This window comes from Phasianus colchicus, chromosome 2 (assembly GCF_987193195.1).
Source record: "Phasianus colchicus chromosome 2, bPhaCol1.hap1.1, whole genome shotgun sequence".
NCBI lineage: Eukaryota > Metazoa > Chordata > Aves > Galliformes > Phasianidae > Phasianus > Phasianus colchicus.
Window position 1 is genome coordinate 28,158,024 of NC_143437.1, and position 12,607 is coordinate 28,170,630.

The 12,607-nt window shown below is 38.8% G+C and overlaps 1 protein-coding gene across 1 annotated transcript in view; it reads left to right on the top strand.

The window, feature by feature from the left end:
* The window catches only part of LRFN2 (leucine rich repeat and fibronectin type III domain containing 2), a 134,921-nt gene that overhangs the window by 37,975 nt on the left and 84,339 nt on the right, over nucleotides 1-12,607 (top strand). The gene's annotated exons all lie outside the window — the stretch shown is intronic.

Here is a 12,607-nt window from a genome sequence, read left to right on the forward strand (position 1 = left end):
TATAATGTCTAGCTGTCATGATGATACTGCTTGTTCAGGTGCTTGTGACATAGAAAGGGACCACAAGAGACTTGTATATTTTTTTCCCTCCCTCCCTCTCCAATCAAAAGAACAACAAAAAATCCCTTCTGGTATGAGTATGTTGAATTCCCGCAGCCATCACGTAAGATATAGTTATAGAAATCTGATGGTTGTTAACCCTGATTACTTCCTAGTTGTTGATTAGAAGGCTAGCTTATACCTGTTAAAACACTTGAAACCTCAGAAGCCAAGGAGTATCCAACTTTGTCCAGCTTAGAGAAAGCTAACTTGAATCATCATCTCCCTCCTTAGAGAGAGGTTAGCGGTTGAGATTAGTTGGCCAGCTGTGGGTGTCAGGTGCAATGTGCTATTCAGAGCCAGCTCTCAATAGCATTTTTTTTTTCTCCAGGGTACAGTATGAATACATACAAACCTCAATAACTCCTTAATTCGTACAGCTGCTTACCCTCTCCAAAGCTGATAAGTGCAAAGTCCTGTGATCAAGCCCCGTTAGCAGGAAAACACATTTCTAAACTGTTCGTAGCACTGTGTGTTTGTGCAGGAAATGAAAGAGTCTGTCTGCTGTTCTGAAAACTGAAGGGATAGTTCCTTCCATAGTCATTAAACCTCAGTAAGGATATTTTAAAAATAATCAATTGTTCTAGTCCAAGTGAAATAAATTGTCTTGTTTTCTCTGTAACATAAAAAGAACATTTGAAATTCATCTTCTCCTTTTAGATATTTGGACTGATTTAACGGAATATCTTTAATGCTATGAGAGAAGTGATATGTGGCTAAGTTACACTATGTACCAGGATGCTGAGACTCAGCAAAGAGTAGATAACCTTACAAATAAACAATAGATGGCCAAAGGCCTAATGCTTTGCTTTGAGTGAACGTGACAGGGATTTACTCTTTCAGCCTGGAGAAGGAGCCTCAGAAAGGCTCAAACCACGAAAAAGGATGACATGTGAGCGGCCACGGTTTCTTATGGGGATTCAGTCTGAGCAGATGGTATTTGAATACAGAGCTATTATTAGGCATCTGCTTCCCATCTCCGTTATACAACATGTAAGGTTTAGATTAAATTCCCCATGGAATGCCTGGATCACTTATTAATTTGTTCGTGCACGTTGCTGTGTATCTTACTTTGGATTCAGATGATGGGCTACATCCTGAACTTGGTTACAGACATGTACATTTGTAGTAACTTCTTAGATTTAGTAAAGTGATGGCAGTGTAACTGGAGGCAGCATCTGATTAGTGTTATTCTTGCACAGAGAACTCCTTAGTGATAAGCTATTAGGTAAGGATTAATACCTGAAACAGGCAGAAATTGTGTTGTCTGGATAAACGTGAGTAGAATCACTCACTGTGAAGGTAACAAGGTGTAAATATTCCGTTAGAATTGCAGCTAGGTAAAAACAATATGGATCTGGATATCTTTCTGCTTCCTCTATGTTTTGCCTAGTATTTAGGAATGCCTCAGGATCAGTGCTGTGATGCCTTCATGTCAGCCTGTGCTGGACTTAAGTCAGGAACAGTCCCAGACACTCATACAGACCTTTCAAACATGCAACAAACAAAATTCTTAAGGCATTTTTGAACCTTGCTTTTTTGTACTTCTCGTGTGAAGAAAGTGAACCTTGCCAGCTGGATCTGCAGAAAACAGTGATTTCTTGTCTTGAGGAGCCAACCTACTGCTTGCTTTCCAGCAGCAGTGTTTAATGGCCAAACTGCACAGCTGCCCCAGGGTGGATAAATATATCAGGGTTGTATGTTCTAATGGCAAGTTGTAATATCCCTTGTTACCTTCCCAACCCCATGCCTTCTATCAGAGAAGTGGAAACACTGATGGATACCTTGCTAAGAAGAGCCCTAGTGGGGAAAGGATCTGTCTGTGTTCACCTGGTGTCATTATTTTTTACCAGCAATCCTGATCCAGCACCTTAGCCCCTTCTTTTCTAATATTTGATAATACATGTGTCGTAACACAGGAAAATGCTGGCCTAGATGTATTGCAGGAGTAACAGAAGCTGCTATACTATCGATTGGATTCTACTGGGGGGGAGAGAAGGAGGCTGAACTTCAGCACCAGCAAAGTGACGCAGCCTCTGATAAATATGTATAACAAAATTCTGATCAGATCAAAGAAAATAATGTAGCTGATAAGTTGTACTTCTCTAAAGCACTTTCAGGCTAGCATAAGCTGCTCTATTAATAAATAAACATACAGATTTAACAAGCAGTTCTCCCTCTTTATGCAGAGAATCCAAGGAATGAAACTTAACTATTGAGATCATTCTTCAGCCTTTGAATTCCAACTATATTCTGGAAAGGAGAATATACATTAATTTACTGTTCTTGTCAGGCTCTTTGCTGCATCATTTGTGGTTCAAGCTGCTGTATTTAGAAATGGGTATATGTTATCAAAGTTATTAGTGATTGAATATGAACAACCATCTGGTCTAGAGTGGGAGGGATGTCAACCGATGTCCATCATTTGTGTGAGACTTACAGCTACATAAGCATCCCATATCCTTTGTTTTCCATTTAGACAAGTTTTCCAGCTACCCTAGACAATGCTTATGGAGTAAAGGGTAAATATGACACCTCCATTATTTCTTTAACTCTTAATCACTGGCTCAATTAAAGCCAACTCATAAGACTGCACGAGAACTACTTTTTCTCTCTCTCTCAGCAATAGTGTGCCTACAACCTTATTTAATACCTCGAGTACTGTGTTCAGTTTTGGGCCTTTCACTACAAGAAAGACACTGAGGCCCTTGAGTGTCCAGAGAAGGGCAACGAAGCTGTGAAGGGTCTGGAGCACAGATCTTATGGGGAACAGCTGAGGGAACTGATTTGTTCAGTCTGGAGAAGAGGAGGTTCAGGGTTGATCTTATTGCTCTCTACAGCTTCCTGAAGGGGGTTGTGGTGATGTCAGGGTTGATCTCTTCTCCCATGTAACTAGCAATAGAATGAGAAGGAGCGGCTTCAAGGCCAGGGAAGATTCAGGTTGGACATTAGGAAAAATTTGTTCTCCGGGAGAGCAGTTACTCACTGGAATGGGCTGCCCAGGGAAGTGTTAGGGTCACTGTCCCTGGAGGTGTTCAAGAAATGTTTAGGTGTTGTACTGAGGGACATGGTTTAGTGGGGAAATATTAGTGGTAGGTGGACAGTTGGACTGGATAATCTTAGAGGTCTTTTTCAGTCTCAGTCATTCTACGAATTTTGCTGAGTACTGAGCTAATCTCTCAGAAGGCTACAGGTCAGATGAGGCATGATTAGCAACAAAGATTTCAGAGGAAAGGACAGAATGGAAGGGGATGAGTGGAGGTCTAAGATCCCATTAAATCACTGCAGATGGGGAGGGAAGGTAACAGGGATGTGGGGCATTAGTCAACTTATTTCAGTCCTATTAAAAAAAATCAGTGTCAAAGGCTACTCTACTGCCTGAAAAAAAAATGCCATGGATTGTTAAGTTTTACATTTTCATTTTCAATACTGAAAATCATTTTAAGTGGAGAGGGAAAAAATAAATACAAAAATGGGAATGGAGAATAAAGACCCTTTCATGAAAAGAGATGTAATGAGCAGAGAAAATTGCCTCTTTTCATTACAGCCTTAAGCTTGACCTCATGCTCTGTCTCACAAGCTGTATTTTTTCATTATTATCCTCAGAAATATTTTATATTCCATGTGTTTTTTTTCTTCCTATTCAAAAAATTCAGACAATGATTGTGATGAGGATCCCTGCTGTATGGGAGCTAACCTGTGTTAGTTGTTCATCCACTCAAGGTTTCTGAAGCACCCAAAAGTGTTTCTCTCTCAGCATTTGTAGTCAATTATCACTTCTCACCTCCAGCTGATGATATATCAGATTGGATAAACTGTATCTATCATTACTGAAGAGGAGCCATTAGATACACAAGCCCCAGATTTCTTTAAAATAAAAGAAGAAAAAAAAAATAAATAGGGTTTATGTTTTATAGATAGGTAAAGCAAGTAGGAGTCTACCCTAGCGTAATTTGCAGATGGTGTAAAATGCAAATGTCAATCTTTTATTAATCACCAGCAACAATTGTTTCATGTTAAACTTAAAACTTGGCAAGAAAATTGTGTCTAATTCTCTTCATATTTTACTGAGGAGGTAGAAGTCATTTCTTCTGGAGGTAGAAAGTAAGGTACAATCAATCCTGAATACTGCCTTAGACTTGACTTTAAACAGAGTCTTTTGAAAAATAAAAATACTTAGTATAGCTAAAATCTTAAATTAATGACTTAATGCTATATCCAGGTAAGGAGATCGATGATGTGAAGTGTCTAGAAATAGGCAATGAAATGATCGCAAGAATTAAATAAAACACAGAGTTAACAAGGAGAAATGTGTGATTATGATTATTCCTTTTTTTTTTTTTTTTTTTTTTTTTAATTCCACTATTTTTCTCATAACAGAATTTAGCCCTGCCGTCTGTACCAACATGTACTGTTTGGGAAGCTCAAATTAGAGTTGCTTATCAGTTGAAACATATAACATTATTTAAGAACCACAGTTTTTTCTAGGATGTATGTATTGTTTTGCTTTGTCAGCTTGCTTGTTTTTTTATTTCAATTTTAATTTATTATTTTTATTTCTGAGTACATCCTGAAATCCTGAGGATGCTGTTGTGCATTTGGTACTATAGTACTATATTACTGGCTCATCTCATCATCCTTCGTAATATTTCTTCCATCTATTTTCTTCACTCTTCTCATTCTCTCTCCACTTGATACTTTCTAGGTTCTTCATCACACAGCCTGGTTTTATCTGAAGTTTTGCTTAGTTCTAGTTTATTCTTTTTCACAATATTCTATTATTCCAGATTAAAATAGTTATAATTACATGAATAAAAACCAGATTTACAATTGGATGGAAAATGCATTCAAAGTATTTTTTCTTTTAAAATGTTTCAAATACCTTCCCCCCCCCTTTGTCAGAAAAAGCAGACTCCAAAGTGCAATTATTCTGGGACAAGAAAATAATTGCATTCCCTTACAATTTTTATGGAAAAAATATTATTGATAACCAAATGTAAGGGGGAAAAAAAAGTTCCTAGATCCTTCCTAGAAGCTGAAAGCTGTAGTCATTTACATACTCCACACTAGCATATTCCACTCTAATTCTACTAGTTTATACCATTTGGGAACTCAGTATGTCACAGACTGAACTTGTTTTTTTGGTCCTAATCTTGTCTAGGTGTGTATTCCTTAAATATGAACTCTCAAATCTCTTTTAAGATGGGCAGATCACTTGAATAGAGATTTACTAGTTTAAGAATTTAAGATTCTTAAGCTCCTAAGAAATACAGTTTAAAGGAGCTGATGTATTTTCAAACTTGGTTGACAACCTACATCTTTAACAGAAGTTGACAAGGCACAGCTCCTTCTCTTCCAAGACTCTTCATGTTGACTTTAAAAAGCAAAATTACTTTCGCTACTCCTGCATCTGTCAGGATCATACATTCATCCTTAGATGGATGCCATATCCAATATATTGTGGTTAAAAAAAAAAAAAAAACCAAAAAACACCGGTGGCAATAAATCCCAAAAGAGATTAACACATCTAAGGAGCCTAGTGAAGTTAATTCTCTGCCTGTGCACCACTGCTTCCCAATGAAAGCTTTGCAACTGAAAAGGAAAGACCTTCTCTAGCAAGTGTTTTCCTTACTGACACAATCTTTTATTGTTTATTCATGCTTACCATAGCAGGGAAGACCTATTTTCCTCCGAAGAGCCTATTTATACTGCTTTCTAATTTTCCATTTCAGTGGCTTTATGACTTGTCCTTCAGCTTTATACAGTTTTCTCTGCTGGAGGATTTTTTCTCCTCTTGCAAGCTGAGAGGCACAACTTGAGAAACTAAAAAGTACATCTTATTTTTTTTCCCCAATTAAGTCTATAAAAAAAAAAAAAAAGAACATGCCTGCTGTAATTCCAGCATATATGCATGTAGCTCAGCTGAGTGATTTAATCATCAGTTTAAAACCCTCTAATGAATCAAGGAGTACAAATGCAAAACTATTTTTACAATAGATTCCGTGCTCTACAGCTGTTTCGCAGGTACAAGAGAGAGATGCCCCATGACTCTTTGGAGTTGGAAGAGGGAAAGTCTCTGGGGACTCAGGATCAGTGTCAACACAGTTGAGTAATACAGTTTCATATAGAATACTGACATATCTTGTACTACTTTTTCAGCCAAGTGATTCCTGTGATTTGTCATAAAAGCAAAGCAGTATGTAAAAAGGATATGTGAAAAGATTATTTCCTTCTCCTCAGCAACTACTGTGAGTTAGAAATACCCAAAGACCTTATGTGTAATTTGGAGCTCACATTGCATGCTAAGTCCCAAAGGATTACCATTCTGATTGTTCACTACTGATTTTATTTTATTTTTTGAGGATATACAACCAGCTAAGGTAGCATTTTCTACAGGAAAGTAAATCTCTCTAGTAGTGAGCATTTTGCAGAAGCTATTACGCTTTCTTACAGAACACAGGTATCACAAATGCTGGTGTTTTTTGTCAGAGGTTAAGGACAGATCCACATGATGTAAAATGTGCTGACTGCAACTTGAGATGTCAGAGTGAAAAGTCATGGCCATGACCTTCCTCATCACTCCAGCCATGTCTTTGGTCTCATGGGCTGCAAAATTTTTATTACTCTGGCTACTGAATGTTTCAGGCTACTACAGACAGCAAAATATAATGCTGAATTCTTGCTCTTTCTCCTGCCTCTGTTGTGGGCATCATGTAGAGGACTGACTTACTGGTCATTGGCTGCTTTTGTGTCTAGTTAACATAAAATTTCAACAAGGATCATATTTATTTTCCTCTCTGAGTACCTCGATAGAGATGCAAACTGGCCTATAATCATGTCTTTGTCATCAAGTGGTAGAACTACATAGTTTGTAAGGGACCTAAGGAGGTGTCCAGTCCAACATCCTATTCAAATCAGGGTCAACTGTGAGGTCAGAGCAAGCTGCACAGAGCTTTATCCAGTCAGGTCTTGAAAACCTCCATGAACAGAGACCAATCCAATGCTTAATTATCCTTAAAGGGAAAAAGTGTTCACAAATATCCAGCCTCAGCATTTCCTGCTTAAGTTTTTTATTATCATTTTTACTGTCCTATTGTGCTTCCTGGTACAGAAACTAATTTTAGTTTTTTTTTAATCTCCATGTCTTTCTTGTAGGTATTGAAAGGCTGATGATAGGTCACCCTCCAAGCATTTACTTCTCCATTCTAAAGTTGTTTGTAGGCAATATGCTTTCTCTAATCACTAGTGCAAGAGTCTACTAGTACCAAGGTTTTGGTTATTGTTGTGTCTATTTATTTCATAATTTGTTACTTATTATAAGTAAAATAAATTTCTCCCTCATCTGCCTCATAATGATAATCATTGATATAATGAATCACAAGTCTGAATATGATTAATTCCTTCCTAAGCTAGACATTAAGGACAGTTCAGATCAACAGACTTTATCTAATGATACTAAGGAAAACACTAGTTTCCTATCCTCATTACAGACATCTACATTGCAGACTTATGAACTTACATGGCATGAATCTTCATTGTTTCCCTCAGCCTCAGTTCTTACTCTTAAAATTGCCAACTATCTCAGGAGGAATTGATGGATGGAAAAGAGTCTTAAGGATTTTAATGCATCCAGGTACAGCGTCATAGTATGGACTGTGGTTTAGCAATGTTTGTGCATCTAATAAGGCATAGATAATGTAGTTGTTTTGGGTGAAAGTAGTTCAAAGTGTATGATGGGAGATCTGTAGCTGAAGTCTGCTGAGACTCTCAGACCAGTCCTGCACTGGTCGACTTCAGCAGGATATGGAGTTGCTGGGGCTTGTGATGACATGCACAAAGGGCAGCTGCCTCACTGTGCATCATCCAACCAACAGAAATATCACAAGAACACTTTCCATCTTCCTGCTGTCCTGACAAGCCTGAGTCTCAGGGCATGGGGAGGATGACACTGCTGCTCCGTGCTGGTGAATCTGCCTTTCATCCTCAGCACTGCATTAAAGAGGAGGAATCAAATTAATGAAACTCTGAAATTCACCTCAGCTTCTTCAGTTGCAAATCGTGCTTAAAATTTTTATGTGGCGTGGTGTTATGGGTATAATGTACAATTCCATTCCAGGTAATTACATTCTGCCTGCTTAAAATTCTCCCTGTAGTTTCCACTGGGAAAATGATTCTTCGTTTCTCCCCCTTGTACCCCACTGGGTAGGTACTACTGCTGTCAGAGTGGCTGCTGTGTGCCACCCCCATGCCCCCCACGTACATGCATACACAAATTGCAGTGATGTTACACTGAGCCCTGCATATGCAGATTTTTGTCCTGCCTGCAATTGAAATTGGCTGGAATTGTCTGGGCGTAGCTGAGAGCAAGGTTTGACCTGTGGTTTTCAAACCACAGGGGATGAAAGGCAGCTGTGAAAATTCAGTGTTATAGTCTGTCTTTGTGCTGGGAGAAAGAATTTTTATCAAGGATCCAGAACAGTGTAACTTCCTCATCCCCTGGTGAAGGAGGTGAATATCATCTGATAGATGGTGAGACCAGGTTATCTGAGGCAGAGAGCGCTGAAGCAACTTGCCTGCTGCCAGGCAGTGTGTAGAGAGTTCAGACAAGTGCTTGCAGCCTGGTTGGAGCTCCTGGTTGGAAAGATAACAGCCTCCCAGTTAGATTATGTGGTCCTACAAGGAGTAATTTAAGTAGGCCTTTTTACTGGGCATACAGCCTAAGAGCACCCACGCTGTCACTGCTTGTTGAAATAGGTGATAACCAGAAACAGAGAGGGGATAGCTTGTCTTACAGCTCCAACCAACTGTGAGCACTTTTTAACTAGGCAGTGACTCAGTGGGAAAGCGGTGGCTGAAAGTCAGGTGGAGACCAGCTTTCTGCTCTTCTGCCAAACCCCCATGCAGAGCAGACTTTATTTTGTGGCCTTGAAGGCTAATCACACAATTCATTTGGGTTCAGAACTCCCTAGTCATCCCAGCTTTTCTTTTTCCTGGGCTGCTGTCTTTCTCCTCCCAGGCAGCACTGTGGTGTATGCTGGCAGCCCTGGAGCTGCTTCCTGATGGTATGGAATGAGGCAGGAAGACCCAGGTGTTTGCTTTGCAGACTGGGATGCTCCGTTTTTCTCCTGTGTTCCTACAATTAATCCATTTCTGCTTTTTTTTTGCCTTTTTCTTTTTTCCCCAATTCCCTTGCAAATGTTTCCTTCTCAAGATATATTTACATTTTATTCATGACTCTGTCAGGATTAATTTCAGCGCTTCACGCTGCCTGTGACTCCTCATGTATAATGAATGAAGCAGCAGCTGCTGCAGCTGACAGCCTGGGCACTCCAAGGGCATACATACACCAGCATCACTGGCAACTTCTTACCAGAAAGGATTTTAGTAACCCTGCTGTCTGGACAGCACTTCTGGCCAGGGCACGCTTTAGCAGCTCTAAGCAGAAGTAAGTTATTTTTCAAATAAATGACTGTCTTGCTCTTTGACAATGTGCATGGATAATAGCAAAGTCTTTGGGTTTGTCAGTGTCTAAAGACTGTAAGGTGCTAAGTGTCTGGACTTGATTACAGTGGTGAAATCCTGGGGAATTACTTAGCCATCTCATTACTGTAAGAAACTAATCCTGGATCTAGAGTAGCACACAGAAAGAGTCTCCGTTTATCCTTTTTCATCACACGGAATAACTTATTTATAACGTGATTCTCCAGAGGCCAAGAATGGTTTCTCACCCAATGTAGTTTCAGGGCTTTGAAGGATCACTGACTCTGCTATGGACTTTTTGGATGACTGCTGGCATGTCACTTCATCTTGGCATCGCATAGTGTAACGTTTCACAATGGGGGGGCTAATGATGATGCTTTTGTCTCCTAGCTTTTTGCATATTTAGCTTAGAAGCTTCTTGAGGGGAATGTATTAAATGTTTGATGGATACTGCCAGTCTGGCACCTTGATCTTCCTAGGATTCTTAGGCTGAGCCGTAATAAGGGCAGTTGCATTAATAAAAGAATGGTTTTGTGGTTACTAATTGAATTGTTATCTCAGCTTTGTCTGTCAAGTTTCATAACCCATTTACAGTCATGCAAAAAAAAAAATATATTAGAATTATTCCAGAAGATGGTGTTTTCTCTCTCTTTTTTCTTTTTTTAAATGAGGGAAAAATCAATTTTTAGATAATTTGGAAAAAAATCATTTCAGATTAACCTTTAAAGATATCAAAATGTCAGCATTTCTAGATAATCAAATTTGCTTAAACAGAAAAGGTCATTATTTTAAATTTCAATATTTCTAATTATTATGGACTTCTTTAATTTTATCTCTATAAAAACTTTTTAACATTTTGACTTCTTTGCCACCTTTGAGTTGTACAGGAAATTTCAGCATACCAGATAGCCATTTTAGGCATGAACTCTATTTTCAAACCATTCCAGTTAAAACTTCAGATGACAGAACATTCTTTTTTTTTTTTCATCTTTGTATTCTCTTGTGAACACAACCTATAAGAATGGGATATAGAATCCCATCTAACATCATTGGTAACTGTTATGACGTTACTCTCATATGTTTTTATGTTGTTGTTGGGTTGGGTTTTTTTGTTTGGTTTTTTTTTTTTTTTTTGTAGCTTGTAAGTGTCATGCTTCTTAAAAAAATAATTAAAAAAAGAAAAGATAATCAGTGTTGAGTCTTACAAAGTGATGTTATTAAAACTTCTTCCCAAATACTGTGTAAATATTGCAGTCTTAGAAAATAATTAAATGTCCAATCCTAGTGAAATTGGGCAGATTATCTAGCTGAAAAATTATTCATCCAGGGAGTAAGGTTTTGTATGCTGAATCTCACTGACTAATTTTAATACTGTCAGTTTGAAAAACGAAGGAGTTTGTTAATTTTTCACAGGTGGGAAAGGTGAGGCCTGTGGTGTGGAGATGGTTTGTCATGGAGTCAGTCAGTGGAACAATGAGGATCATCGTAGAGCAGCTCTTTGCCCACAGTGCAGCATACAGTCCAACACATTTGGCACCTCAACCTGAAACAAATAGTGAGGCACCACCGAGACTAGAGCACCTGTCTTAATGGATTTTCTGGAGGAGTCTCTGCCTCTTCACTCTACCCACTCCTATAGGAGGTTGCAAGACCACTATTCCTCATAATGTCTAAACAAAGACATTTTTTCCAGCTCATTTGCCCAGTACTTTGTTAAAGCAGTTATAGTCAATTACTATGACTTCCACTAATTTTCTTTTCCCCTAGTTATTTTGTATGTGCATCTGCTTTTCTTCTGCTAGATGAAGACAGTGCAAGGTAAATCGTCCCCTTCACAAAGTAGAAATCTCCCCTGTCTATGATTCAGATTCATTCAGATAAGCTGTCTCTTAAGTATTTCTTGACTCATTTGTTGTAACCTTGCAAATTGTGTAACCCAAACAGACCTAACTGCATTTATTGAACAAGAAAATTTAGGTGCTGAGAACTGTGAAGATCTCACGTTCCCCTTTGCAAGTGGTAATATATTTTAATCCAGAATGACTGTGATCAGGACACTAAACAGTTCTGACTCCTTATGCACAAAACTTTCATCCTTTCGATGATCAACTGCCTGCTAACTCTTCTGTAGTGAGACTTAACATCCCGGCAGTGGTCCAAACTGTACTGTTCTTGCATTCAACATACACGTTCTGAAACGTGCCTTGCATTTTCATCAAGGTACTCTGCTGTTCTCAGCTCCCATAATGGTAAGTGTTGTTGCTACTCACAGTTAAACACTGAGGGGCTGCTTTGCATTCAGGTGGGTGACGCTACCATTACTGAACTGCATTTTCTGCTTTAGAAACCTCTAGATTCATAATTACCAAACTTGTGAAAGCCAAGCCTTTGTTACCTCTTAGGGAAATAAAGTCAGACGTAACTACCTTGACTCCCACAAGATGCTGGAAAAAGACTCGTTTGTGCATAGTCTGATTCTTGGACCTTCACATCCTCTCCTCTAACTTGGGAAACGAACCTTTTGATTTTCTTGTATCTGGAATCTGTCAATAACCTGTCTTTGTAGAAAGCCATGAGGCTCCTATAAGGGGTTGTAAAATATTCTTAAAAGCTGAGAAGGAGCAAGCATAACTTAATTCTTATAACTTTCGTACTCTTACATAGGAAGGTTGTTCTGGTGCAGACTGCGTCTGAGAAGAGTGTGTGTTCTTTGTATCAAATGTCTCCCTTATCTTCTTTTAATTTATTCAGATATATTTATATCATAATGCCACAGGCTGTTTGGGTGTTTGATCCCAGCTGCATGGAAATTAGATTGTTCATTGTTCTGTCATGGAAAAATAATTGAAAATCCTGGGGATTTTCAATACAGTCAGTGAGTAAAGCCACAAGAGCACAGAGTAGATGACTCTGGACTTTTCTCCCAGCCCCTCCTTGAGCCAGGGGAGATGTGTGGCTCAACTTCCTATGGCTTCATTCAACCAGGATCATTTGAAAGACTTTCAGGAATAAATAGAATTTAGAAGAG